At 33.7% G+C, this 6,016-nt stretch overlaps 1 non-coding gene across 1 annotated transcript; it reads left to right on the top strand.

Annotated features, from left to right (window-relative positions):
• Nucleotides 1-5,195: 5,195 nt before the first annotated feature.
• LOC118622039 lies at nucleotides 5,196-5,302 on the top strand. The gene has a single exon (XR_004957878.1). It is a non-coding gene; the product is annotated as a U6 spliceosomal RNA (small nuclear RNA).
• Nucleotides 5,303-6,016: the final 714 nt, after the last annotated feature.

The following is a 6,016-nucleotide window of genomic DNA, read 5'->3' as shown; positions in this document are numbered from 1 at the left end:
TTTGAAAAATTATTCATTTCATAAAAGAAATATTTATTAAACACTAATTACCTACAGACACTGTATTTTAAAGGTGAAAACTTCTTGGTTAGACGCTATTTTCCTGCACACCCATGGCCTCTTGTACTTCTCGGTAGAGCATTTAGAATGTCACACTGTAATTGCGTTTACTTGCATGAATCTTCCTCAGATTATATGTATCATGAGGGTCAGGATTTACAGGTTGCTTTTTCTCTTATCACCAGCATTTAGCACAGTGTACATTACATGTACAGTATTAACACGTTTAGAGTAGTTGCTTAATTTTGTATTTTTTAAATGAATGAGCTGTGAATCTTATAACAAGATCCTTCACATTCTAGAGAGAAAAATGACATCTCTGTAACTGGTTAAAAATTCTTTGGTGGGATAATATGGTGTGAGATTATTTTGTAGTTTATTTTTGTTGCTAGGGACGCAGAAAAGCATGAAAGGTACATGCGCCTTCTTGAAACAGCCCAAAAGTGTATATATTAACCTGTGCTCTGAATTCTACGCTCCTTGTTAATGAGATAGGAAATAAAAACATCTTGTGTTTCTTGGAACTTTATGATAATAATCCCTCATCAAGTTGAATCTTGGAGGTTGAAGCCCATTGAGAAACTCATTCTACGAATTGATTAAATGGAAGGTACTTAATCCAGGAGGGCAAGACCTGGGTTCCCCCTTCTCAGGGTGTTGTGGAGATCACTGTGTACTGTGTCTAGAGACACTAGAGAGTCAGCTGTAGTTAGAGTGCTCAAGACTTTATCTTAGTGTGGAAGGAGAAGAGCCGTTGAATGGTCCTGAAGGCCAGGATGGTCTCAGTGGAAATAACATGGCCCCTTTCTGTCCAGTCTAAATCCCTACAAATCCTTTATAACCTCAGCAGTTCCCTAGTAATGGTTTTTGTTGGGATCTCCTGGCAATAGAGGGCTTGGAAGCAAATTTAATGTGCTGCAGAGTGTTCTGGAGTAACATTACCACTTCATTATAAATGAAGTGATTTGGGAGAGGGCAGAGAACAATTACTTTTTTCCAAGACTTGAGTGTTGGAGAAAGGGAGGTAAAACTTAGAAGGAATCTTTCAGCGTTGATTAGAAATAGAAGGGGAAAAGAGCAGTTGAGGAAAAATGAAAAAAGAGCATACACAATTGTGTGGAGTTAAGAAAATGTACGTTGAAAGAAAAGTAGTTTGATATGACTAAAGCAATGCTTATCAGTATCTACTGAGCATGAAAATATTCTGTAATATTTTTATATGTTGTATATGTATGAGGGACTTTACTGGGATAATATGAATTAGTGAATGTGATGGGGCTCTATTTATGAGGATTTTGAAGTTCTGCAGGTGTGTCTGATGCACTCAAAATGTGAAAACATAGGAATTGAGGGGTAAATTAACCAGAAAGAACAATGGGGTATTAGTCCAGATCTAGGAAGAACTTCATTTTGAAGAATGTTAGAATGTTGGAGTTTTTCAAAAGTTTGGACTTTGAATGGAGGGAATTCCATCTTTCTTTGTGTACTGCTTTACATTATATTATGTGGGTATGGGGCATTTTTGTATTATATTATTATTCAGGTTTATCATTTATCAAAAGTGTTTCCACATCCTCAGCCCTTCTTTTCTTCATTTATTTAATAAGCAAACATTGAGCACCTATTATGTGTTAGACACAGATATATGGGTATGGATATAAAAGATAGAACCTGATTTCTAGTTCTCAGTAATGGTTCCCCTAATACTTTACTAGACTCTTAGTAAACATTTTACCATTAGTTAACAATTTAGATTTATATTAACCAGTGACTGTGTAGGGAAGCTTAACCTATTTCCAACAACAGCAACAACAAAAACATATTTTTCCGCAAAATCATTGAGCAATTTTACCTCTGAAAGCAATACGTTGACTTTTAAAAATACCCAAAGGAAGAAAATAAACCTAATGAAATAACAAGATCATTGTAATGAAGGTTTAAACCCTTACTATTCTGGTTGGCCTTTGTAATTTAGATATTAAAGATACATGATTAGAGCTCAGCCCCTGTGGCTCAGTGATTGAGCATCGACCCATGCACCTAGAGGTTGCTGGTTCGATTCCCACCAGGGCACCTGCCCAGGTTGTGGGCCTGATCTCCCGTGGGGGGCATGCAGGAGGCGGTCAATCTATGTTCTCTCTCATCCATGTTTCTATCTTTCTCTCCCACTCTCTCTAAAAATCAATAAAGAAAAACAGAGACATGATGAGTATTTTTAAGAAATATCATTGTTAATGGGCTTTTAAAGAGTGGTGGTTGAAGTAGTTTTTACAGTGACTTGTTCTACATGACCTGATATATTCAATATGTGTGTGGGTGATGTGTGCATGCGTACATACACTTTCAGGCAGAATTACAGTTACAAATGGTTTTGGCTTCATATTCAGGCCTCAGAAAATTATTTAATTCCATACCCTGACACTTTCCACTGCTATAGATTAATCTTCTATAAACTCATTTTGAAAAGATGTGTTATGGTTATTCTAAAAATTCTTAAAGTAGAAAAATTTCAAAAGTATAACATGTTCATCATAAGAGAACTTAAAGAACACATTTCTTTCCTCATGAAAATGTTGGTCAGTCAGGAAAAGGCTAAAGAAATAGATTCCATGAAATGCTGAAATAATATGTGGAAAAATCTGTGAAACTAAAACCACCACACAATCTAAGTCAAATGCCCTTATTTATTTATATAATGAGAGTGACCCTCAGTGTATAGAAGATACCCCCTTTTTTTTACTGTGGTTTTCTGGTCTGAAGGAACACTATATGGCCTATATTCTACTTAATTAAAAGCCATAGAGGACCTTCCAAGATGTTAAAGGGGCCTGAGCTGAACAGTGTGTTGACATTAGATGAATGGGCAAGGCCACCTGCTAGCTCCACTCTTGGCTTAGTGGATGATTTGCATTCCTGTGGCCTGTTGCTCGGCATGACCACTCTCAGCACTTCACAGCCCAATGGCCTGTTTAATATCATGGATGCCTTCCAGTCATGAAATCTCTCTTCTGCATTAACATCAGCACACAATAGCAAGAGGTTTGTTCCATGATTTCTCTATTTAGAGTATGATGTTTTTACTTAATTTAGGCCACATAAAAGAAAAGGAAATGCCTTTCTACAGACTGGATTAAGATTAAATAAATTTCTTCTTGCCTAAAATCTTTACCAGATTGCTTGTTCTTTCATGAAGATAATGTTCTGCCCTTTAATTGGAAAATAGTGTTAGACAAACATATAAATCTTGACGTTATTAATATCCATTGAATGTTCCTATTTTGTTTATTTATTTATTTATTATTGTCAACAGAGTAAGACTTGAGTGTGTTGAGATTAGACTGCAAAGGCTATGATGGTAGTCATCTATAAACCTAAGAAATGTCATGTTTCACAGAGGAGAAATCATAAGTAGCAACAGAAGTGAAAAGATGGTTCATAACAGTGCAATCAAGAATATATTAAGAAAACAAAGAGAAAGAGAAGTGTGTTATCAAAGGAATTTGCCAAAGAGTTTATTTATTTTTTTCAAACAGTTGCTTTTAAATTATTTTAAGAACAGTAACATTAATGGGAATGTTATGTAGGTAGATCTGATGCATTGTCCATGAAAATTGAAATAACAGCTTATACCTAGCACTAGCAGAGATATTGACATTATGCACAGACTGCATCTTTGTTATTTTTCTTAAATAGTTAAAGCTTCATGTTAAAATGGATAGTTTATATATAACTCTGTACTTAACATATTAAAATACACTATGATTTTGATGAGTAAAATACCTGAGATATGTATATAGTGAAATTTTCACTTTCAGCAAAGATGGAATAACAGAGACCAGATTTATTCTCTAACCTAAGGTAGCCAAAAATGGACAAAACATGTAAGACATTGTTTTTCAATACATTGAACATCAGTGAAAGAAGCAGAGTGATCTCTGAAATATAGGACACAAATGAGATAAGTCCTATGATTGCCCAAATATACTGCCCTGAGAGCTATTCCAAAGACATTGCAGGGAGTAGGAACCTAGAAATTTATATCCAGCTAAAATATCTTTCATAAACAGATGTGAAATGAAGACTATTTTGGAATTCAGAAGCTGAAAGAATTCATCACTAGTGGATTCATTACAAGAAATATTAAAGAACATTCTCCAGATAGTATAAAAATGATCACAGGTGAAATACATATCTACCCAAAGAAAGAAAAATAACCAGACAAGCCCTGGCTAGTTTGGCTCAATGGTTAGAGTGTCAGCCCGCAGACCAAAGAGTCATGACTTCAATTTTGGTCAAGGGCACTTATTTTGGTTGTGGTTCTGTCCCGGCCCTGGCGGGGGTTAGGTGGGAGGCAACCAATCAACATATCTCTCTAACATCAATGTCTCTTTCTCTCTCTTTCTCCCCCACTCCCTCCATCCCTCTCACTCATTGGACGATAAATAGAAAAATATCTTGGTTAAGCATTAAAAAGAAAATAACTAGACAAAGTAACTACATGGGTAAATTATACAAGATTTAAAAAATCTCTTCAAAGATAATTCACTGTTTAAACACAAGTAATAGCAATATAAAATGGAGTTATAACATATAAATAGGTAAAATGTATGAAACAAAATAGTCTGGGAGGAAGAAAATAAAAGTATCCCATTTTAAGGTGTTTATACTGTATGAGGAGTATAATATCACTTATTTGTAGACTGATAAGTACTACAATCTTAAAACAACCACTGAAATAATTGAATAATAACTAAGTCAATAAAGGAAATACTTCAACTAATGCAAAAGAAGGCAGAAAAACAAGACAAAGAGAACAAAACACAGAACAAAAAAGAAAACAAATAGTTAGTTGATAAACTCAAACCTCACCATATCAATAACCACATTAACTCCAGTTAAAAGTTAGACTTTATCAGATTGGGAAAAAATCAAGACCCAACTACATGCTTCTACAAGAATCAAACTATGATCATAAACAGAGAAATAAGTAAACAACATAAGGTTGGAAAAAGTACTGTGTTAACACTAGTAAAAATAAAGCTGGAGTAGACCTATTATTAATAACTAAAACAGATTTTAGAACAGACAGTATTATAGAGGTAAAGGGAGTCATCTTAATAAAGTGGTCAATTCACATGCTCACTTCAGCAGCACATATACTAAAATTGGAACAATACAGAGAAGATTAGCACGGCCCCTGCATAAGGATGACACACAAATTCATGAAGCGTTTCATATTTTTAAAAAATAAAATAAAATAAATAGATAGATAGATAGATAGATAGATAGATAGATAGATAAATAATTAAAATGGTCAATTCACAGAGATAACAATCCTAAAGTTTACACTCCTAGTAACAAAGCTTTAAAATATATGAAGCAACAACTAATAGAATGGCAACAAGTAAAAGATTAATTAATTCATAATCATTGTTGGAAATTTTATTATCCTACCTCAGTAATTGAAAGAACAAAGAGACAAAATCAGCAAGAATATAGGAAACTTGAATAAAACTATACTTAACTTGACCTAGTTGACATTTGTAGAGCACTTCACCTAATAAGAACAGAATGTACAGTATAAGATAGACCACATCTGGAAAAAAATTCTCAATAAGTACAAAAGAAGTAAGATGATGTAAAGTACATTCTTTCACTCTAGTGGAATTAAATTAAAAATAAGTTGGAATAAAATGAATTAGAAAGACATCTTGAAAATCTCCAACTATGAGGAAATTAAATAACATACTTCTAAATAAATGATATGTGAAAGAAAAAGTGGGAAAAAATTAGACATAATTTTTAACTAAAAAGTGAAAATACAAGATGTCAATATTTGTGGAATGCTGCTATAAAGTGGAAAGCAATAAAAACAAGATAATATTTAGAACTAAGTTCTAAAATGAATGACCTTAGTCTCCATCTGAAGATACAAATGAACAAAGAGTAAGAAAGG

This window comes from Molossus molossus, unplaced genomic scaffold, assembly GCF_014108415.1.
Source record: "Molossus molossus isolate mMolMol1 unplaced genomic scaffold, mMolMol1.p scaffold_m16_p_8, whole genome shotgun sequence".
NCBI lineage: Eukaryota > Metazoa > Chordata > Mammalia > Chiroptera > Molossidae > Molossus > Molossus molossus.
Note: the sequence above shows the minus strand (reverse complement) of the source record. Positions and strands in the feature narration are given on the sequence as shown.